Below are 25,263 nucleotides of genomic sequence, written 5' to 3' on the forward strand. Positions count from 1 at the left end.
ACAATAATTAAGAAGTAAGTAACAGTATTTAAAACAATATTAGCTCTCCTTCATCAGCAATTCAAACTTCTAATAATAATGTTAGGCAAGTGTCTAAAAGTCAGTGGAATGGCTAGGAATTTCTCCATGAATAAGGATTTCCATAGAAGGTGTGATTTTGCTTTAGTTCATGGTTCAGCCACAAACCACGAACTGTATTTTTCCAGTTCATGCACATCTCTACATTTTATGCAGGGCCTTTCTAGAAGATCTTACAACATTAGAAGAAGCATAAACAACACACTAAACTTCAGAGGATGTGGACACCTTATTTGGGATGGGCACAAACTGGACCACAAAGCAGAATTTATCACAAATTTTTCCCTGTTCATGGTTGACAAACTGAAGTTCATGATAGGTCTACCATAATGAACTTCCTCAGACTTTTAAATCAGTTCATGGGAGATCATGGATACAGCAGAAAGCAGAGGTTTAAAGAGACCCTGAAACAGGGTCACAAAAACAGCTGAGCAGTACATAGCAGCCAGCTCCCTGCCGCTCAGCTGTTTCACACTGTCTTGTAAAGGGACTGTGCAAGACAGACTGAAACAGCTGAACAGCAGGCAGCAGACTGCTCCTTGTCTATCAGCTGTTTTTTGGGGCTTTTTGCAAACCTTCAATGGGATTTGTGAGGCCACAAACCACAAACCAATTCAGTTTGCAAAGAAACCTCCCTATTTGGTTCATGCTTTAGTTCATGGTTCAGCCACAAACCACGAACTGTATTTTTCTAGTTCATGCACATCTCTACATTTTATGCAGGGCCTTTCTAGAATATCTTACAACATTAGAAGAAGCATAAACAACATTTAAAGCTTTTAATTATATATTGTTATTTGCAATCAGAAAATCAATAGTTTGCACTTTTAAGTTTTCAGATGTATGATTTCAGCAATTAATAGAACCTCACTAATACTGAGTTGTGCAAAAACTCTTAACTGCCAATCAACCATAAGTGCTTCATTCAACCTCAGGAGATTCTTTAGTAAGTGCCTCAATTCCATACTGATACTCAAAAATAGTCCATACACAGATTGACTTAACCACTAAGTCCTGTATGACTTGGATTCAGGTAGAGTATGTTATTTGATAATTCCATTATAAATTAAATTTCAATGAAATACAGCTGCTCAAAGATACATCTGCAGCTTTATTAAATATAATACAGCTACATCTGCCAGGGACTGTCAACATGTTAGTAAGTAACAGCTGTGAAATTTATGTTTTTGTCTTGTCTCTTATTAGGCATTCTTATAGCATGTCTTTTGGGGACGCAGTACAGGGTTGAATAAAAGGATATTTAAGGAACAAAATAACTGTATATATGTGTGTGTGCAATCATGCACATGAATGTATGTAAAGAGAAACTGTGAAACACAAAAAGTTGTAAAGCTGGTTAGTACCAGCTGCTTTAAAGTTCTACAAGAATTCGTTTTAGATAAAGTACAGCAAGCACACTGGGAAACCTTTGATGGATTTGTGGTACATCTGCTGAACTAAAGCTGTAAAAGGAGTTGTAAAGAGTGATAGAAGTATGTTGGCTTTAATTCTGAAACATAGATACAGAATGGCAAAAAGAAGCAACCCTCGCAGGCATTAGAAAAGGCTGTGCCAGCTTCTTAAAAGAGTAAGTAGACTACGCATGGCATTCCATTTTAGAAAAGGCAAATAATTTTAATCAGATCTCACTAAGGAATTGCTGTTACTAAAGCAGGAAACACTTCTGAATGAATTGTTGAACTAAAAATCATTTTGAAATAGAAGCCCATTTCAATCACTACTCCACAGTAAGATTATGTACCTTTATGTCTTAAAGCCAATAATGATATTGTAGAAACAATATCACATTATACATGCTAAATCTGTCACTGTACAGTTCCCAAAATTTCAAAATGACTGTAATTCTGAATATATACTTTTTTCCCTTGAAAGATAGTTTGACAGTTTATTGGCAGTCATGTTCTTGTATTCCCCTGGTTGCTTTTGCTACCATGGTAGAGAAAAAAAAGATCACATATTCTGTTAATTAAGGCAAAAGTCTTTCTTTTTATTGACTTGAAAACAGATTTACACAAACTTAACACATTTTGAAAGTAAAAATAATATGGATGATTTGCTTTAGCAAGATACCGGATTGTTAGTTTTGTGCTTCACCTCAAGATGAAATTCCTTGGAGTCTTTAGGGTGCATTCACATAGTAATATTATTGACCTCAGCATCCCATCAGCATAACTCTGAGTATATTATTCCATTTCCTACAATTCAATTGGAAAGAGCCATATTGCATCAGTAGCCACAAGTCGCCCTAAAAAACCAAAAACAACAGCATACCTATTGTGGGCCATCTCATAAACATCTTTGGAAGCGCCTCTGAACTTCACAAGCAGCTTGTTCTCATGCAATCAGGGGTCGTTTTGTAGAAAAATAGGTGGTGGAGCTCATTAGCATAACTCATTATCATATGCCACCCCCACCCCCAACCAGCCAAAAGCAACCCAACACAGGAAAGGAGAGCCCAGGGCGAGCAAGGCCTGGATCCAGCCAACCAAGCAGGCCTCACTCACCTGGGGCTCTTCTTGGCCACCACCACCCCCAGTCAAAAGGCCAGCAAGCAACCTGCTGCCCAAAATTACATAGGAAGTGGAGAAAGGGTGGCACAGGCTTCTTCAGGGGTTAATGAGGACTGCTGGGGGTGTGGCAAAGCCCCCAGTGGCTGGCTGGCTGCCCGCTCTCCTAATTCAGGGATTGTTATGCAGCTGCACCTACAATACAATGGACAAGGTAGATGGGTGAGGAGGAGTGGGGGCATCAGAAAGGTTCAGGAGCTGTGTCCCTGTGATCTTCTGCTGAATTCAAGGCTTGCATGCAGTCAAGAAACACACAATCAAATGTTCCCCAAGCACACTGAACTAGTCTTCTGTTAGAGTTGTTTGGACACTGTTGAAATTGTTTGGACAGCAACACCATTTTTATCTGCTTCAACTGGATTCTATATCAGTCAGTGATATAAACTGTTACAGGTAATCCAGGAACTAAAACTGAAAAGAACATATAGACAAACTTTGGTGAAGCATTTCTAATTTTACATCTCTCTGTGAAATTTGAGATCCCAGATAACAGAGAAATATTAGCTTTGAGGGGGGCTGGCATTTGGCATGTGTATGTTCTTCTCCTCTTCTATATCTAGAGCACTATGACAACATGCTTTGCAACTGCTGACGCCTCCCCAGAACCATCTGTCAACCTGTCTAGACAGCATTTGATGTCCACAACCAGGCTGGCAAGTCGCCATGTGGTCAAAATGTCTGTCATAGTCCTGGCTCTATATTACTAAAAATCAAATCACTCACTACTAAAAGACTACTTATCTCCAACCCCAAAGGCATATCCTCAGTGTGAGAGGACCATGGTCCATCATCTGAGAAGGGAGTCCCTTCAAAGAGATCACATCCCTTCTCCTAAGCCTCCAACCTTGAGATTCTCACACTCTGCAGCAGCAGAAGAGCAGTCAGCACAAGAGTGTAACTTTCAAAAAGTCAACCCTAGCCTCAAGAGAACCCAACCTGCTCCCTGAGCCCTCACAGCTCCATTAATTGAGCACACACCCATGATTTCTGCCCAAGGGGCAGACATTCATTTGTATGTCAAGTAGAAAAACATTTTAAAATCTCAGCCGATCCTAACACAAGAAGATTTGAATCAACCACAATGAATTGTGATAGGGGGCTTCTGGTGATAGTTAAGCAAAATACTCTTGATATCTTTGACCAATTCTGCAGTCACTGTTACTCCACCCCCAGGCTTTTGCTGTTGTTGGATCAAGCAATCGATTTCCCATCAGTTGATGTGAGGGTGCATTTTGACCCACGGCTCCCTCAAATTCTCCCTGCACCTTCTGAATTTTGTTTTTTAAAGATATTTCCTGGTGGCTTTTTGTGACAGAGTAGAGCCATGGAAAGGTGAGGTCAATGCACTTGCGACTTGGATGTGCATGTGTAAACATGCCTTTTAAATTGAAGGGTGGCTGTGTCAGCCAAAATGCCCATCTATATGCAGCCAAAGAGAGCTTGAGTTCAGGCTGCCCACCACCACCACCAGCAGAAACATAATACAAGGAACCTTGTTACTGAAGAAGCTGATTTTCATTCATACTTGTATATTTGTCAAAAAGATTAGATCCTATCAAAGTAATCCCTAATAAGAGTTAATTGGTGCACTTAATTGGGATCAGATTCTTAATTGAATTAATTTTCCTGTAGCCTTCAAATATCTTACAAGATTATCTGTGCTCATATATTCTCATATAAACCGACTAAAATTATATGTATGACTTGAAAAATGCATTTTAGCCACTTTTAATCATGACAACAATGTATCAAAAATTATGATTTTAGTGATTTTAACTACCCGCAGATTGATTGGGTCAATATGTGTTCTGGTCGAGAGAAAGAGACTGAGTTTCTTGATGCTCTCAATGACTGTGCTATGGAGCAGATGGTCTCAGAACCTACCAGGGGTGGGGCGATCCTGGATTTGGTTCTAAGTAATGCCCAAGACTTGGTGAGAGATGTAAAAGTGATCGCACCGCTTGGGAGCAGTGACCATAACGTTATTGATTTCACCATTTGTATAAATAGGGAGTTGCCCCAAAAGACCGGCACAACCACATTTAACTTTAAAAGGGGTAAATTCTCTGAGATGAGGAGGCATGTGAAGAGGAAACTGAAAGGAAAGGTAAATACGGTCAAAACCCTTGGGGAAGCTTAGAGGCTATTTAAAACTACAATCCTAGAAGCTCAGATAAAATATATACCACAAGTTAGGAAAGGCACAAACAGGTATAAGAAGAGGCCTGCATGGTTAACAAACAAAGTAATGGAAGCTGTAAAAGGTAAAAAGGACTCCTTTAAGCAGTGGAAAACCAGTCCAAGTGAGATTAATAAAAGGGAACACAGGCTGTGGCAAAGCAAATGCAAAACTGTGATCAGGCAGGCAAAAAGGGACTATGAGGAGCATATTACAAAAAACATAAAGACCAACAATAAAAATTTCTTCAAATATATTAGAAGCAGGAAACCAGCCAGGGAGGCAGTGGGGCCCTTGGATGACCATGAGGTAAAAGGATTACTGAAGGAGGATAGGGAAATGGCTGAGAAGCTGAATGCATTTTTGCCTCCGTCTTCACTGTGGAAGATGAGAAGTGTTTGCCTGCTCCAGAACCACTAATTTTGGAAGGGGTGTTGAAATACCTGAGTCAGATTGAGGTGACAAAAGAGGAGGTCCTACAACTGATAGACGAATTAAAACTAATAAGTCACCAGGTCCGAATGGCATACATCCAAGAGTTCTGAAAGAACTCAAAGTTGAACTTGTGGATCTTCTGACAAAAATCTGTAATCTTTCATTGAAATCTGCCTCCATTCCTGAGGACTGGAAGGTAGCAAATGTCACCCCCATCTTTAAAAAGGGTTCCAGAGGAGATCCAGGAAATTACAGGCCAGTCAGTTTGACTTCAATACCGGGAAAGTTGGTAGAAACCATTATCAAGGACAGAATGAGTAGGCACATTGATGAACACAGGTTATTGAGGAAGACTCAGCATGGGTTCTGTAAGGGAAGATCTTGCCTCACTAACCTGTTACATTTCTTTGAGGGGGTGAACAAACATGTGGACAAAGGAGACCCAACAGATGTTGTTTACCTTGACTTCCAGAAAGCTTTTAATAAAGTTCCTCATCAAAGGCTCCTTAGTAAGCTCGAGAGTCATGGAGTAAAAGAACAGGTCCTCTTGTGGATCAAAAACTGGCTGAGTAATAGGAAGCAGAGAGTGAGTATAAATGGGCAGTCTTTGCCGTGGAGGACGGTAAGCAGTGGGGTGCCGCAGGGCTCAGTACTGGGTCCCATACTCTTTAACTTGTTCATAAATGATTTGGAGTTGGGAGTGAGCAGTGAAGTGGCCAAGTTGGCAGATGACACTAAATTGTTCAGGGTGGTGAGAACCAGAGAGGATTGTGAGGAACTCCAAAGGAATCTGTTGAGGCTGGGTGAGTGGCCATCAACGTGGCAGATGAGGTTCAATGTGGCCAAGTGCAAAGTAATGCACATTGGGGCCAAGAATCCCAGCTACAAATATAAATTGATGGGATGTGAACTGGCAGAGACTGACCAAGAGAGAGATCTTGGGGTCGTGGTAGATAACTCACTGAAAATGTCAAGACAGTGTGCGATTGCAATAAAAAATGGCCAACGCCATGCTGGGAATTATTAGGAAGGGAATTGATAACAAATCAGCCAGTATCATAATGCCCCTGTATAAATCGATGGTGCGGTCTCATTTGGAGTACTGTGTGCAGTTCTGGTCGCCGCACCTCAAAAAGGATATTATAGCATTGAAGAAAGTCCAGAAAAGGGCAACTAGAATGATTAAGGGGTTGGAACACTTTTCCTATGAAGAAAGGTTGAAATGCTTGGGACTTTAGCTTGGAGAAACGTCTCCTGCGGGGTGATGTGATAAATGTTTACAAGATAATGCATGGGATGGAGAAAGTAGAGAAAGAAGTACTTTTCTCCCTTTCTCACAATACAAGGACTCGTGAGCATTCGATGAAATTGCTGAGCAGTCAGGTTATAATGGATAAAAAGAAGTACCGGTACTTCTTCACCCAAAGGGTGATTAACATGTGGAATTCACTGCCACAGGAGGTGGTGGCGGCTACAAGCATAGCCAGCTTCAAGAGGGGATTGGATAAAAACATGGAGCTGATATATATATCTCTGAACTGTTTCAAGACTATACTGATCCAAGGTCACTTTATTGCTTTCCCTCATATCTAAACATTTACTGAAAGCAGCACAATCATCTTTTTTGTGCATTCTTATGCAACCTGACTGAGTTCAAGTTCCTACCCCTGTCCTTGCTGCATGACTAGTTCATGACTGAACCATGAACCAACCCCAAAACAGGATGCTCATTTATGAAACAAAGCAGTTCATGAGGTTTGTGGCCTTGTAAATCCCATTGCAAGGGACCACTCTTCCTTTAAACAGGGTTTGCAGAAAGCATGAAAAACAGTCGAGTGGCAGGGATTAAGTTACTTCTCAGCTGTTTTCAACTGTTTTGTATGCGGCTATTTTTGTGCTGCCATACAGCTGTTTCAGGGTGTCTTGTACAGTCCCTTTAAACATTAGAAGGACTGCAGAAGGCAGCCCAAAAACAGTGGCCAGGAGAAAGACAGGGATCACCCAGCAAAGAACTTCCTTTCCATCTTTCTGCTCGCAGCAGCAAGCCAAAGCTAGCAGAAAGGTGGAGGTGAAATGGTCCTGGGAAGGGACAAGTCCTTCATTTAAACCCTCCTTGCTGCTCCCTTTGAAAAGCTGTAGGGAGCTGAAAGCCGGGTTTAAATGGCTCTGAGCCATTTAAACCAAACTGCTGAGTGGTAGGGAGCTACCAGCTGCTCAGTTGTTGCTTGTGAAGAGCAGAAAGCAGATGGTTACCATTGAGAACTACTACGAATTGCACCAAAATTCATGGTAGTTCATTCCAGTTCTTCAGTTCACAAACTCTGGGTTGAAAACCCTGAACAGCCAAAATTCATGACAAACTTTGGTTCATCAGGCAGTTCACACTCATTCCTAATTCCTTGATATCAACCACATGATCTCTGAACTGTTTCAAGACTATACTGATCCAAGGTCACTTTATTGCTTTTCCTCATATCTAAGCATTTACTGAAAGCAGCAAAATCATCTTTTTTGTGCATTCTTATGCAACCTGACTGAGTTCAAGTTCCTACCCCTGTCCTTGCTGCATGACTAGTCTGCTCAGCTGGCAGTTGTGTAAATAAACAATCAAATAATAAAGTAATAAATAATTGTTATGTTTTAATAAAATCCTACCCTCTAGTGACCATTTAAGAAGCACTTAGCAACTATAATGGCTACTAGTGAGTTTGAACCGGCAGCATCTTTATGTATGCACAGTTTTGCAAAAACCAGTACAAAGCTGTTTGGCAGGTGTTTGCAGAATCACAGCTATTTGGCATGAATAAACAGACCAGATGACTGACTTACATCTAATCAACATATTCACAATGAAATTCACAACTTGGTGTGGATGAGGTCTTTACCACATAAGCCTTTACAAAGTGATGATAACCAACTATTCGCTTCAGATATAGTTTCCCAGTCATAAAACACAGAAGAGAGAATGGAACATAGAAGCCATGATACTCCTGCCTTCATACTCATTGTTAGAAGTTTCAGTCTTTTTCTGTCTTAATATGAAATACCATGCATCTTCCAGAGAGAGCAACTTGACAGTTGACATTTTCTTCTTTTGCTTTGACTCCAGCTACTAATTGCATATTTACAATCCTTCAATCAAGAGGAAAAGAGAAACAGATTAGAAAATTTTAGTCTGTCACTGGAATGATAAAACACAATGAAACATCTACTCATTAAACAGAAAGGACTTTTATAACATTAATAGTATTATAAAGTGTATCAAGGTATTATTAATTTTGAAGGAAAGCAGGCCTGCACAAACAATAAGTCATTTTGGCAGTTGCTATGAAGTCTATTACTAAATATTATGTTTACTTGTCTGGGCTCCATTTATAATATAAGATCTATGAAAAACAATCTTCCATCTAACCAATTGAGATTTTCTCTGTTATAAACTATGGGCTAATGGAGTGAAACTCTGATACATTGGGAATGTAGATTTTTAAAAACAGAATGATTAGCAACTTGGGTGATGTCTATGAAAATCGAAGGACCACATCCATGAAATAAAAGTTTAACACAAGATTTTAATTAGACTATTAAATGTTTCTTTTTGATGTTAATATAGGCTAAAAAGCAGGTCTTTCAATTGGTGATTACCTTTTTAGAAGCCACTGAAAAAGGTATTTGTTTATCATGCAAATTAAAGTACAATAGTTATCTTAATTTCTTCACTGTAATCACCAATTAAGCCCCTCTTCCCACACAAGAATTTAATTCCAGAAGCCATACAAGACATTGTTCAGCTTTTGTCTGTGTTGGTTTTGATTCTGGATGCAATCAAGCAAGTTGACAGTATATGATTATATATGATCTCCCTCTGCGGGAAACTATTCCAATATTATATTTGCACTCTTCCATTCATTATTAGCAATCATGTGTCTGTGAACTTATATTGCAGTGTTGCAACTGGCATTTTGAAATACTGTAATTCTTTCCTTCTCAGAGTCAGCTCTGAAATTCATAATAGATTTAGTGCACTCTGGGCTATTTTATTCAATACATGTTCATAACGCCAACATTTTGGGGAGTTATGTGTATATACTGAAAAAAGAATAAAGCTTGTAACATACTGATGAAAATATAACATTACTCTGAAACATGGAGGATATAAAGCAGGAATAGAAATGATGCTGCAAGGAGCAAGAAGGAAAAATGTGATAGGACCAACCAGATTGGGATTTGGGTGTGGTGATGTTATTTTGTAAAATGGTGAGGTGCTGGGCATCAGGTAGATTGTGGTAGCTCTATGCAGGGATCATTTCAAAGCAGGAGCTGCTTCGTGTATTAGGCCACCTCCCCTGATGTAGCCAATCCTCAAAGAGCTTACAAAAAAGAGCCCTGTAAACTCTTGGAAGATTGGCTACATCAGGGGTGTATGGCCTAATATGCAAAGGAGCTCCTGCTACAACATGACCCCTGGCTCTATGTGCCAAGGCAAATGTTACTGTATATATATGCTTAGATGACCCCAGTAATTATGGGTTCACATGTTCAGTGCTTTTTTGTAGAAAAAGCCCAGCTGGAACTCATTCGCATATTAGGCCATGCCCCCTGACACCAAGCCAGCTGGAATTAGTTTCTTTGTGTTCCTGCTCAAAAAAGCGCTGCACATGTTTCAGTTTCCATTTAAGCTCCTGTATTTCTAATAATATACATTTTGAATTGTGTTTCTTAGGATGACTCTTAAACATGCAACATTATATGTATGTTGTGCTAATCCCATAGATTTTCTCTAAAGATCATTTCCATGTAAGTATAATTCCAATATGCAATTTTTATTTTTATTTTTTTTTGCAAAAAATAGAGGAGAGAACTATGCAAGCCACTTTGCATCCCAACTGGGAAGAAAGACAGAATATAATAGTAATGCAAATAAATAAATATTCCAAAAATGTTGCAAAGCAAGATATTTAAGAGTGCAGTGCTAAGAACAGTCTGGAATCTATTTATGTTGCCTGGGGTTAGCATAATATGGAGATATGCTGGTGTATCTGGAGATGTGCCAACATAGTCTGCTAATGCTGTGCTGATGTAAATCCAGCACTAGAGTGGTTGTACCAGTATTGGGGCCCAAAATGGACAGCACCAGAGTCATGCCAAAGAAAGAGGAGAATTTACTTGGCAGCCTAAGCTGTTTCAGTCAATGTCAAGCCTCCATGGCTGGAATGACATTAGTCCAGCAAAAATGCTGTTATGAATATATGGAACTCAATGGAAGCAGAAAATAAATGCCCCTTCTCTGCTTGTCTCCCACATGCCTAATCAGAAAGTCATGGTGCAGTTTAGGACTAGGTAGTCTATCATAGAACTTCTAGGCACTATATTAACCCCAGCCAGGATACTCATACCTCAAATTATGGGCATGGATGGTGTTATACCCCTCTGGCATCATGCCATACATACTTAGAACATATATGACCTTAATGAGAGGATGGCTAAGGAGAGGATGGCTAAAAAAGGAGGATGGCTAAAAAAGGAGCACTTTGGGTAAACAGCCAAGGATTGGAACAAACAGAACAGTTTTCTGCTCAAAACCTTTAAAGGTACACTACTTCAGGACACAAGCACTAACCTTGGCCTCCAGTCTTCAACTAGAGATGTAAAGACAAGGCAATCCACACAGGTGAACAAGGGAAAAGAATTTCAAACTTCACTGCTACAAATGTCTCCTCTGTCCTACAGTGTATACATACTATGTATTGGCTCAACAACTCTACTTTCCTCGGCATCTGCTAGCAGTGTCTCTCAAACCTGGGGCACAGGAGAAGTATTTCATTCAGGGAGAAAAGGCAAGGTGTGTACAAAATGTTGTTTTTTATTTCTTAAGAATATGCCAAACATGAACTAAAACACTTTCAGAACCAAAACAACTTCAGCACTGAAGTTTGCTAACTGCTGTTTCTGACTGCTGTCTCCACTTTCCCAAAATGCTGCATGGTTCAGTCTTAAAGGGGCAGCAGCATATATATTTTAAAAAGCAAACATAAAATCAACAACTACTCTTTATCACAACTGCTTAGTGCAGACATTAGGCTCCCTTTAAGATATGCTGGCACTGCATCACTGAAGTGCTGGTGTGATGTCATGCCCCTGTGATGTCCCCCATGGAAGCAAAGGACACAGGAGGCACAATCAAATTTTGGGGAGGGGCACAAGAAAGCATCACCAGATTACAATGATTGACACAGTTACAAGAACACAAAAATTTTGATTAGATTACCTGAAAACCTAATATTTGGTTGGATTTATTAAAAGTCTGTGGACCTTTTGATGGATTTTATGTAAGCCATTAGTTTTGCTTCTTTTTCATCCAAATTCACTTTGGTATTCTAGGATAGTTAGAGTGAACTACTCTCAACCATTCTATGTAGCAACAACAAATAGTTTTTCTTGTGTTTCTTGAACACTATACAAGATCATGCCCAGGGCTATTCATTGATGCATTGTTTAAAACACTTTGTCTCTTTTAAATGTCCTATGTATGAGACAGATTGCAAGTAGGTGGAGTTGAATGGCATATTCTGGTATACTCTGTATTTCAGAACATCCCTCCAGTTGTCAACAACTGTAGCCTCTAGAAGTATGGTTTCCATTTGACTTTTTGAAATATGAATCGAGCATTGTTGCCAACACATATTTTTTTCCTGTCAAAACATTTCACTTGTTCCTAGATCTGCAGACAGTTTTTGGGTTACATCTTTCCCTGGGTTTTATTGAAACAGGATCTTCATTCCTTTTGAAATCATTTTTCATTAGTGAGCAAGCAAAAGCAGATTCTCTACCCGGAAAGTGGCAGCACCTGGCTTATAGATATGCCATCCGTTCTTATTTTCTGTGTGATCATTTCTGATAATTGGAGGATGAAAACCAAAGCAGCAGTTACATTCAAATCAGGTAAGCAAAGACACAATCATAGTATTTCTTATAAGCATAAGTGCTGTTTGTTGACTTTGCAAAGGGAGGAAAGTTGACTTAATAGCACCAAGTTTCTCCAAGGGTCTTTTTCTCTTGCATTAGCTGATCATTATAAAATGAAATGATGGCGGTCCTTCCCCAACAGTTAATTTATAGTGTAAGAAATGCACAGATGTTACTCATTTGTTGTGGGGCAGCATTTTTTGAAGACAGTACTCTTGAAAGAGGGATACCAGTTTCCCCAGCATTCAAGAGGCAATATTTAATTGCTGAGACAATGTGATTGATAATACAATTGACAATGCTCCTGATAGGATTCTACCACTCTACCATACCATTTTGTATCCTTGTTACATCTGTATGTGTTGAAACTGAGAGCACTCCTGATAAGTCAATTAGGAATTGCACCACAGCTTTCTTATAAATAATAATTAACAGCATTCTTGGATGATAACAATTAATAAGGGCTAAAGTATGTATGTGTGTGATAATAAACAATTTGTTTTAGTGGGGAAAAAGCAACCAGGTTGCTAAGATGCATAAAGAACTGAACTGAAATATAATACAATGTCATTCTATAAATCAATCATTCTCATCTGGAATACTTTTGCAGTTCTGGTAACCTCATCTCAAAAAGGATATTGCACAACTGAAGAGGTTTCAAACAAGGCCAATGAGAAAGATCAAGGACATATTGAAACTCTCAAACACATAGAAATTGAAAAATTGGAATTGTTTATCTTGAAAGGGAGACAAATAAGACAGTACAAAATATGATCATATGACATATTGAATAGTATTTAGAAAACATATCAAGATCTACAGTTATTTACATCTCATAACTCAAGAAAAGGGGAACAGTAAATGAAACATACAGAGCATCTGGACCACATTGCAAAAAAACACACACATTAAATGAGTAATACTGATATATGAGTTTCCACTCTGTTGTTGTGTGGGTTCTGGTTTTGCTCTCCCTCCATTTCCATAAAGGAAAGATGCTGAGGGTGAAGCACATTAACCCAGCCAGTCTAATTCAGGGACAGGAACTGTATTTACATATGCTCTCTACCTTTGCATGGCACTTGCATGCTGAAGCTGCCCAGGGTGGATGTGCTTCTGGTTGTCCAGCACAGCAATTTGCTTATGTATTCTGCCTCTTTGGGATTTGGCTCTAAACTGGACATTAAAGTATCCTTTATTTTGAACCACCCTTTTCTTGGTGGCTTGAAGGCATGGTGTGCCTGGGTTTATTCCTAACCAGACTGGGCACGTTTTGCCCTTTGTGGCTTCAGGCTATGGTTGGTCAGAGTTTGAAGGCACCTTTCTTAGTCTGGCACTCTGGTCTTCTGTTGCTGTTAGTCTGGCACTTTGGTCCACTGCCAGTCTCAAGATTTGGCTTTTGTGTGGGAACAATTGGTCATGGACAGTGGCTATTTTTAGTAGGGATGGGCACGAGCTGGCTCACAAACTAAAATTCATTATGAATTTTGGCCAGTTTGTGGTTCACGAAGCAATGTTCGTGGTGAAGTGACTGGCACAAACACTCCACAGTTTTATTCTGTTCCTGGCACTTCATGAATGGATGCATTTCCAGACAGACTGATTCCACTCAAATAAACTGTTTACAAAATTTCAGAGGAACAGGGGAGGTGGAATTCTCCAGCCTTGGAAACACCATCACAAGACCTCCAGAGCTTAAAAGGCATGGCTGGCTGCCAATAACACAGTTCCCATTCTGCTCTATGGGATCAGAATATATCAGCTAAGCTCTGCAGCCTCTCCTCTGTTGGCAGTTAGAGAGGAAGGGAACTTGTTAACAGCAGAGCACATTCATTTATTCCTCATTGTGAACACCTCTATCATGCTGGGATTTGGGTATTAGGAGGACTCAGGGCTCTAAGCCACTCTGCGGAGCAGAGGGGCTTGGCTACTGGGTTGCTTGGCTGAGGGCCCACATTTTATACTGTCTTTACTGTGAATTTCTCACCTCTGCTGCAGTTAGGTAGACTCAAGGTTCTGAGCCAACCTGTCACTGTGTTTATGCAAAGTGGTGGGGTTTAGCTACTGGTTGCCTTGGGTGAGGACTCACATTTTATAGCCTTCTAATTGTCTATTTCTCTCTTCTGCTGGATTTGGTTGTTAGATGGATTCAGGGCTCTGAGCCACCCCCTCTGCTCAATCTGAGCAGTGGGGCTTAGCTTCTGGGTGCCTTGATAGTGAACTCCTCTCCCTTGCTGTGGTTTGGGTGTTAGATGACTACTCAAAAGAGGTGGGGCCAGATGACAGCCTTGCATGACCACTATTCCAGGTGGCTAGCATTGGCAGGGTTGCTTTAGACTCAGGTCTTTTCTGGCATAAAGAAAACTAGAACATGTGAATGTAATTCATGTATTCTGCCAAGATGGTGGCTGGGTATTACTTAGATATTGACCACTTGGTGACTAAAGTGGCAGCAGATTTATGCATGAGTGCTTTATATGTAGTGGTTCTCATCCAGGATTACAGTATGCCTGGGGATGGTGAACAAGAAAACCTTTGCAAACGCACGTCTGATAGGAAGGGTCTGAATAATACTCTTATGGCGGTGGAAAGTGCATCAAATCACAGCCAACTTATGCCAACTCTATAGGGTTTCCAAGTCAGGAGATTAACAGAGATGGTTTGCCATTGCCTGCTTTTGCATCACAGCCCTGGTGTCCCTTGGTGTTCTTTCATCCATATACTAACCAGGTCCAACTCTGCTTCGTTTCTGAGGTCTGATGAGATCAGGCTAGTCTGGGCCATCCGGGTCAGGGTGGATAAGAGCATTACCTTATTACATTTGAATTCATTCTTCAGCTGTTGGGTGTATATCCCAAAGAAGATGCTTTGCACTGAAGGATTTTCTTTAGTTTTCAGAACTCCAGGTCAACTACTTAAGAGAGGTGGGACCAGATGAGAGCCTTGCATGACCACTATTCCAAGTTAACGGCCATTAACTTGATATCATGGAGAAATTAAGTAGGTAGTTAGACAACAAAGAGTCAAGAAAATTAGGGAATGGACAGTGCCACCCTAAATAGAATTACAGATTTCTAATTTATGAGGATGTAACTCTGCTATGAATTACACTCTGGTCCATTTAAAGAGTTTTATATATAGAAGATGAAGAAGACATTGGATTTATATCCCGCCCTCCACTCCGAAGAGTCTCAGAGTGGCTCACAATCTCCTTTTCCTCCCTCCCCCACAACAGACACCCTGTGAGGTGGGTGGGGCTGAGAGGACTCTCACAGCAGCTGCCCTTTTAAGGACAGCCTCTGCCAGAGCTATGGCTGACCCAAGGCCATTCCAGCAGCTGCAAGTGGAGGAGTGGGGAATCAAACCCGGTTCTCCCAGATAAGAGTCCGCACACTTAACCACTACACCAAACTGGCTCTCTTTGAAGAGCATAGAATTATTTATCCTTTATCTTATCCCAAGAGAATATCCATCAATGAGAATAATGGTGGGAAGTGCTGATGTACAGTCAAGCTTCTCTTGGCACACCGTTGAGTATATGGACCAATAAAAGGTAGGTGTGGGGAAAACATCAACTTGGGCTTGGAGTCAGATGAGATTGCTCATAATGCATGTATACATGTATTTCATCCCAGAAAGCAATATAACCTACACAATGGAAATGTGGTTTAATATGCATGCTTGTAAGTACTTCAGTTCAATTTTCAGTGTGTGGCATCTCCATTTCAGGAATGATTAAGCAAAACAAACAGTGAAATCATGATGAAACACAAATGGCAGCAATTTATGATTTCTGTAGAAATAACGCAACAGCATGTATGTGTTTACCTTAGTTAAAAGATCTGTGGAAATAAAGAGATGCTTAAGAGCATGTTTTATTTCGTATCAATTTGCAGAACAGATTTTATGATTTATCGTTTGAAATAGTTGTTCTTAGGAAGCAATCCTCTGCCGGTCTACTCATAAGTAAGTCCCATGTTAGTCATTGGACATACAAAAGTATTCTTAAGACTGCAATCTTAATACATGTATTCCTTCAAGAGTTTAGAAATGCTAAATGATAATTTCATGCTGTGAATTTAACTTGTAGTTTAACATGTGCAGTGCACAGATATGTTGTGTATTTAAGGAGAAACACTTGTTTTCTGTACAAATCCCTAGATAGTGTCCTGCATTTCACTTGGAAACATGCCAGACCAGTGTGTTTTGTTAAAGAACAGCAATATGAAATGTATCCATTTTTAAGGCAGACTGACATACAATATTTACCAAAATCTGAACCACATGTTTGCAAACGTTTACATCACAGAAGGTGGTTCTTCTGTGCTTGCATCTGGAAACATCCACATCTCAGAGAAAGGCTTTGTTAAATGCATACAAAAGGTATTAAACTCCTTTTTTGTGGGGGCACAAATAAGTCACTCCTCCTATTGATCTAATAAAATTCTCAAGCTTATTAAATAGTCTGGTCACTCATGCTTGTTTATTCATTCAATGACTACCTCAAGGGATGATATTACTTATCTCTTCAGACACAATGCTATGTAATGAAGACATTTTACATATTCCATTGAAAGTCATTTAAGTGTAGAATCATAGCTAATAATTCCCTAATGGTGGTGTCCAAATGGAACGCTCCCATTGGCTGACGGGTGCACTCCACAAACCATTGGCCCATCATATGTCAGTCACCACCTCTGGGTTCCCATTGACTGACTCCCCTGTCCCCTGCCTACTGCAGACCTAGGAACACTGAGCAAACTGCCATAACAGTCTTACCTCAGAGACAGGCACATCTCCAACACTTCTCTGTGTCCTCTCCATCAACCAGATTCAGAAAGGGCTGCTGTTCTACTGTGGCCTCACAAAGTGTTTCCTCAGAGGCCACAGTGGCTGCCTCTTTCCTGTCACTCCTTCCCTCTCTCCTTCCCTCAGCCTCACTCCAGGTCAAGTGAAGATTGAACCACTGGAGAAGCTGCTAGCCAGAGGCTGTTGCCAGAGCTGCTAGCCAGAAGCTGTTCCTAGCAATAAAGGGAGAGCCCTTAGCTGAATAGAATGCCTTAGAGTCCACCCTCCAAAGCAGTTATTTTCTCCAGGGAGAGATATCTGTTATCTGGAGTTCAGTTGTGATCCAACTTGATGCCACCTAACTGGCATGACTTAACTAGGTCTAACTGCTTGCTCCTGTTCAGCAGCAGCCAGTGTGACTTACCAGTTGCCAACCCCATGTTGAGAAGTTCTTGGAGATTTGAGGGGGGAGCCTAAAGAGGGTAAGGCTTGAGGAGAAGTGGGACCTCAGACAGGTACAAAGCCATAGACTCTACCCTCCAAACTAGCCATTTCGTCTTGGAGAACCACTGTTGACAATCTCCAGGTGAGGGGTGGAGATCACTCAGAATTACAACTGCTCTCCAGATGGCAGAGATCAGGTCCCCTTGAAGTGTGTGGGGGGGGGTGAATGCCTTCACTTGGGTGAGTGGGTGGGAAGACAGCAAGGGTGGGGGGGGCACTCGCCCAGAGCCTCTTTCTAGAGCCAATTGTATTTTTCTTCACAATGGTTCTTAATCCTAGTAACATGATAAATGTGTATATTTGAACTAATCATTGTAGTCATGTGCTTCAACGGAACACATGCTGTGTTATGAAGAGAACATGAAATAATTGGGAAAAAATCAGTAGAGCAACTAACAGTTCTATTATCTACTAGTACAGAGACACATTTTTGAATGTTGGAAGCACCCCCAAGAAAAATTATAATATGTGAATGAGTAAGTATTACCCACATCACCATTTTCCATGTGTCTTTGTTAGCTCTGTACTGTACTATTGCTGTTGGTATAAGATAAATGTCATTTATAAAACTTTCCTGAAAAGCAAACTGTATATTTATTTATATTTAAATGTGTAGACTGCTGTGAATGTACTTATGAACATGAGCATATACAAGCACAATCTGGCACACTGTTTATAGATAAGTAATATAACACATTTACTAAAATATATATATTTTTCATCATGGCCATATCTGCAGACACCTTAATCTGTGGCTGGGGACCATGTACAGACTATAGACATTTTCCTGCAAAATTGGGTGACTCTTCAGGTTTGCAGAAAAATCATAAACTGGTGAGGGGGAAGATAGAGGGGTAGTGGTGAAATCAAAGAAAACAAAGGCGTGTTTGCACATTTACCATAGCTACAGGCCTGAAAGGGGGGTGGGTGGATATGCCAAGCAGTAAAACGGCAGGAATGCAGAGTAAAGAACAGAGGGATGGGGAATATGGCAAGGAAAGGGGATAGGCAGGCACAATGGCAAGGAGAGTAAGCAGGCCCATAGCTAAGCTTTATTGATTGGGGGGCCTTTGGAAAAGTCAAGGGGCACCAAGGGAGAGGGTGGGAAAGACAGCAGGAAGAGCAGTGGCAGGACTGACAGCAAGCCACCACTGTTCATGCTGCCTAGAACCCAGGCTGAATAGACACCTTCCACCCTTGCAATGCCAGCCTCTCATCTGAGTCTCCTCCCAGGCCCTCTTGAGCAGCATACTGGAGGAAGTTCCCAAGAGCCAGTGGCTGGCCGGCTGGGCTGACTCACCTTGCTTCCTGAATGGCATGGCAGCGGAGGATGGTGGCCAGATGGACCCTCCCTTCCTCCTCCTTCTGGAGTGGCAGGCTCCAGAAAACACTCCAGCCAGACAGCAGGCAGCAAGGAGGAGCCTAGCCAGTGAGCCCTGTAAACCCAGCAGCAGGTTCCAGAAGAAGTCTCCAGCCATATGGCAAGCAGCAAGGAGGAACCCTGCATGGGCACCCTCCCCACCTTCTTCTCCCACACTTCTGCTTGACTGGGGCCTAAGAGAGGCCATGCTTGCACCACTTGAAGATCCTCCATGGGCAACTCGGGAGCCCTTAGTCAGGGGGCCTCAGACATAAGCCGGGGGGGTGGGGGGGTGGGCAGGGCCACCATGGCTATGGGCCTGAGAGTAAGTAGTAGAAAGTCAAAGTGAGGAATGAAAGGGCAGTAGGAGTTCAACATAGAGATGTGGGCCAGTGTTGGGGTAAAAGAAGGAATATAGCATGGTAGAAAAAATGGGAGGATGATATGGCAGTGAGAAGAAAGGGCAGAGAAAGGTGGTAAAGCAACAAAAGCTGGAGTAGAAAGCAAAAACTAGTGAGGGAATTTCCCTGTGAGTTTCTCACAGGACCCTACTTGTTTGTATTTAAGTTGTTCTTATGTCATGAGTAAACCATTCTATTCTATCCTGATTTACGGAAACTTGTCTGTGGCAATACAGTATACCCAGTTCCTTTGGTGCAGGGGCAGAGCTGGCGCTGTAGCACCCTCCAGAATTCTGTTCTTCCCTGGCAGACAGGCCTGGAGGGGGTGGGTTCACTTTTACCCAGCTTTCTCTTTCTCAGGCCTCCACGAGTCCTCTCCCTTTTGTAGTCTAGGGAGTGGCTGAGCGCTTCCTCCTTTGAACTTCCTGGACCTTCCTCCTTGGAAGGTTCCCCAGGGAAGGGATATCTCCATCTTCTCATTTTCCATCATGCTGGGTCTAGGCCCTGCAGACCATCAGGATTCAAAGCCAATGGGTCTGACATAGCCCTGCCCCACCCCACTGGTCTCCTCTAAAGGAACTGGGACTGCCTGTCCCATTTCCATCCCACCAGGTGCTTTCCCCTGGATGTGGCCTCCATGTCTAGGTAGGGTTGCCAAGTCCAATTCAAGAAATATCTGGGGACTTTGGGGGTGGAGCCAGGAGACTTTGGGGATGGAGCCAGGAGACATTGGCGGCGGAGCCAGGAACAAGGGTATGACAAACATAATTGAACTTCAAGGGAGTTATGGCCACATTTAAAGGGACCGCACATCTTTTAAATCCCTTCACTCCCTAGGAAATAATGAAGGATAGGGGCACCTTTCCCTCAGCCTCGCCTGGCCTCAGCGCCGCCACCACCACTCACCACAAGCCCCCCAGCCCTGGGCCGCTGCTGCTCCTGGCACATGCCTCGCTCTGCTCCTTTGCTCGTTCGCTCACTTATCGACGACGGGGGGTCAGGGAGGGATGGCATGGCATGGGAGGCAGGGAAGGCGTAGGTTCTCTCATGCCCAAGCAGGCAGCGCCAGCTCCTGCGGGAGGGAGGGAGGGAAGAAAAGCGGGAGGGCTAAGAGGAGGAAAGCGACCGGTGCTTGCACAGGGGACCTTTCCTTTTTCCTTGCCATTACCATTTAAACAAAGGCGCAATAAAGAACTGCAACCAGTCACAAAGCTCCAAGTCTACCGAATAGCCAGCACAGAGACGATCACCCTTGACGTTTGGAGTTGGCTACAGGGTGCAAAACTATACCAGGATAACCCCCAGACCAGACTCTTAAGAAAGATGTGTTTTTTTCCCCCATGGGGCATTTACATTTCTTATTACAGCAATAAAAGCTTGCATTCTGTGAAAATGAACACTTTGCATTCCCTCTCCCACTCCCCCACCATCCTCGCTCGGGGAGGAGAGAAAAATAACAAGCAGACTAGATCAAAGGCTGTGTCTTTGGAAGCAAGGGAGATTTGTTGCCTGGTGCAATGGTGCCACTTAATAAATACTTCTAAAAATGTGATCACAGTAGCTGAAACGGAAGAGGGCCAATGTCATAGGATGGGGGGAATTGCAAGGCTCTCCTAACAGCTAGTTTGTTGGGCTAGTTAAGGCAACAAAAATGAGAGAGAGAACATGCATACAAATAGGAGTCTGTTCTTTCTCTCTCCCACCCGACCTCTACCTCTTCCTGGGCCATTCTCTGGAGTTGTCGTTGCCAGGGTTAGACCTGGACAAGCTGCCTCTGGCCAGCTCCTTTCACCTTCTCCTCCCTACCAGGCAGAGTTAAGATACAGCTTTCCACGCAGGATGGCGGCCCAGGCATTGGCACACCCCCTACCCCCGCACACAAAGCGTGGCCCCGGATCAGTTCCCCCAGCTAAGCTGATGGGTGGCAAAGGGCTTCTTCCCCTGAAAACAAAGCAAAGCAAAGCGTGGGTACTGGAGACCCCACCCCCGCTGCTTGCAAAGTTACTAGCTCGCTTATTCCCCTCGCCAAGGAGCAGGCAGGCAGATCCCAGCCGGTGGCGTCAAAGGGCTCGAGCCCAACCTCTCCCCCCCACACACATGGCAAAGCAAAATGCGGGCATTGGGACCCCACCCCCGCTGCTGGCCCGCTTGTTTACATGCTGACTCCTGATTGCCCTCACAGAACCTAACTGGGAAACTCAATGGAGAAGAGTGACACTAAAATTGGCGCCGTTTCCTACCCCCCCCACCACCACCCCGCTTCTGGATTTTTGGACAGCGGGGGAGGAGGCTGCAAATTCGGGGGTCCCCCGCCAGGGTGGGGGCGTTGGGAAGCCTATGTCTAGGCTTTCCCTGTATTGGGCCAGATTCCTCCCTGCTTCCTTTACTGTTGCCATGCCTGTGGGATCCTTTGGGCCCAACTAAGACCTTGGTGTACTGCCTGCCTGCTCCCCTGGCTGGGCAGCCTCCAGTAAGGCCAGCTTCTGCAGAGCTGCCCTTGCTCTCACCACCTCTTCTGGAGGCTTTCCTGCCACTGTCTACTGTGGCTGCTCTGCTGCTATGGCATGCTTCAGTCTCTCTGGCTGCATTGGCTTCCTGCAGACCCCCACCCTGTCTGACCAAGTAGGTAAGTGTGGGAGTGCCACCTCTGGCAAGTTGCAACACACATTTGAGCTATCCAAAAGCAATGTTCTCTTCTTGGTAAGCTACTTGGCATTACAAGCAAGATTTTCTTATGCAGCATGCTTCCTAAAACTTGTTACTTTACCCACCTGTCATTACATCTCTTGAAATCCTGTATCTATGCCTCTGTTATTTCACTATTATCTATTATTGGAGAGGGGGATTTGGAGGAGAACCAAAATGGAAACAGAAAGAAACATTTATGCATACTCTCAGAGTTCATGTTTGTAGGGTGATTAATCAGACAGGTCCTTTAATATCAGATGAACAGTGGCAAAAGCAATCACTATAGTTTGAACTTTGCAAAGGTGAAAGAGGTATATCAAATTCTACTGGCTGATCCCATATTTTTGTAAAAGGTGCTGACAAAATCTACAAAAGATGCAGCAGGTCATCTGAAGGTTATTCCTGCTCTCAGTGGCATTTCAGTCACTTTCATTATCCAAGTCAGACACTTTTGTAATGTGGAAATTTTAGAGGCAGCAAGTTCCAATACATTCAGATTAATGGACATAAACTCTAAAGAAAATTTCTAAAGAAATGGTTTTGGCTCTCTCATCATTACTACTTTTGAAAATAAGTTCTTGCCAAGAGTTAATAAAAAAAAACCATTTTAAAATAATAGTATACAATTTTCAAATAACGCCAGAAGCAAGTCACAAGAAGATAAGCATTTTTTTAAAAAAGCCTGAGAAGGAACTACAGAAATAGTTAGTATATTGCACTATTCCTAGAATTAGCTCAAATGGTAGAACGTTTACTTAGGATGCAAAAGGTAACGAGAGTGATGTCCACATTCTCCAGTTTGCTTTGAGAGTCAATAATTAGAATTTCAGACCATGATGTAGGAGCCCTAGGTTTGAATCTCTACTATGACATAGATGCTTGCTGAGTGATCTTCGGCCAGTCATAGACTCTCAGCCCAACCTACTTGACAAGCTTATGAGAATAAAATGGAGGAGAGGAGAACCACGTAAGCCTCTTTGGGGCCCCATTAGGGAGAAAGGCAGGACATGAATGAAGTAAACACATAAATATGTTAAACTACTGGGGAAATCATTAAAAGACATTTATTTTTATTTTATTTTATTCAATTTACAGCCCTCCCTCCCCTTGTGAACAGGGCTCATGGCGGGTAACATCATATATAAAAACATGTTATACAATTAAGATAGCAATTTCATGTACAATAAATAAGATAAAATACAGCTACATTTTTAAACTATTTGATGGCATAAGCTCCCGGAGCGAATAACTATCTTAAGATCTATCTTAAGAGAAAGAAAGGAGAGCAGAGGAGCAGGGCAGGGGGGTGGGGGAGAGAAAGGAGGCAAAATTTAACAAAATTTATTTCCTGCCTTTCTAGCCTAAGAAATTAATATGTCATAAAATCACATTTTAAAATCATTAAAACCTACTTCCCCTGAAACACACATCATTAAAATAACAGGAAATAGCTAAAATACATTCATTTAAAAATAGAGCCACACTGTTCTCACCTGTGTTTTCTCATCTCAATCACACACACACACACAAATCTCACTACCATCTTGAATCTGAGTTGAAAAGCAAAGCCCTTTGAATGAATTTCAGTCGGCAAACTTTTATGCCATTACTGTGGGGTGTGAGCACCTTTTGAAAATGGTAGTAGAACTTGCAAGTCATTGAGAAGGACATTTTGATCAATGAGCCAGTACTCATAGGATTTGCAATAGTCAAGGTTGCAATCCTAAGCAGTAAGCACCACTGGGAGTAAGCACCACTGAAAAAAAATAGGACTGGCTTCTGATTAGACCTGCTTAGGATTGCCCTTTTACTTTGGTTTAAACAAGATTGCAGCTTTATTGCCAAGTTTTTTTCTGAAGACATCTGGATAAGTGAATGTCCCAAGAGAATCTTCCTGAGATATGGCAATAGATAGAGAAATAAGGAAGGGTCCATGCCATAGTCATGCCAAAATCCTCACTTCACTTTTCTTCTTAAGAGCTTTAAGAGAATGGTTTTTATGTCCACAATTTCATTCTTCTTTCTAGAATGAATTATGAGTGCTCTCAATATTCTAAATCATACATGATGAGCACAAATTTCATTCTGAATGCAAATGGTACTATGAAGGATTCTGTGGAGGAGCTGCATGCAAAAAGAGGAAGGATGAAAGAGGAAGGATCAAGTTATGCACATCGATGTGTGAACCAGCCCTAACAAACACTCTGTAAAGGGCACACGGCATGATGGAGTGAGCTCTTGGGTCTATTGGGATCTGGGGTTTTTCAGAAATCCCCAAAGTTTTTTTTTTCCAATAGACCAAAGAAAGACAGAAAGACAGAAAGAAAGAAAGAAAGAAAGAAAGAAAGAAAGAAAGAAAGAAAGAAAGAAAGAAAGAAAGAAAGAAAGAAAGAAAGAAAGAACACCTCTCTTCATGAAGGCTCATGATGGAATAAATGTTGTCAATCTCAATTGGATACATCACCACTCAGCCACTGAATTTCCTGCTCAGAGTTTACTAAATGGACAGAAAGAAAAAGTGAGAATGAGGTAGTTAGCTATGGAACAAAATGGAATACTAGCTAAAATCTAAGAATGGAATTCACATGGGTAGACACTAAAAGCAGAATTTCCAGCTTGCAACCAATACAATTCAGGAGAAATCATAGACTGTGATGGAAAAATAGGATGTAAATTACATGTGTATGCACTGCTGGCATGTGGTAGACTGGGGACATAAAAGAGATGTTTTGGATTAAAGACATATCACCAAGTTACATATTAGATATAAAATCAGCAGCTGTAGCTGATTTAATAAACTGGAAATTATATCTGCAGACATCAAAGATATGAAATTCATGTAATGATCACTGGCTGTTGGAAGAGCAATCTATACACAGATCACACATAAAACAACATTCAGTGTTTCTTCTGTAAAAGGCTAATATTTAATCAATACTATTTCAAACAGCACTGAGCATCTTAAGGAAATATTTTTCTTCCTTATATTTTGACAAACGAACTGATTATGCTGGTTGTAACACTAAATATTATTTGTAATGTAAATCAGAACTACATTTTAAACCAACCTCATATTTATGAAAAGCTTGCAAGTACATTACATCATGCAAATGAAAACAAATTGTTTACAAAGTATTAGGTGTGTTCAAAACCAGCTGATTCAATATTTGGAAACAGCTACCAGTCATTTAAGCAAAAAAGTCTTTTCTGTTTTCTGTTTATTGAACATATGAACATGAACATATGAAGCTGCCTTATACTGAATCAGACCCTTGGTCC

Source organism: Heteronotia binoei, chromosome 7, assembly GCF_032191835.1.
Source record: "Heteronotia binoei isolate CCM8104 ecotype False Entrance Well chromosome 7, APGP_CSIRO_Hbin_v1, whole genome shotgun sequence".
Classification (NCBI taxonomy): domain Eukaryota; kingdom Metazoa; phylum Chordata; class Lepidosauria; order Squamata; family Gekkonidae; genus Heteronotia; species Heteronotia binoei.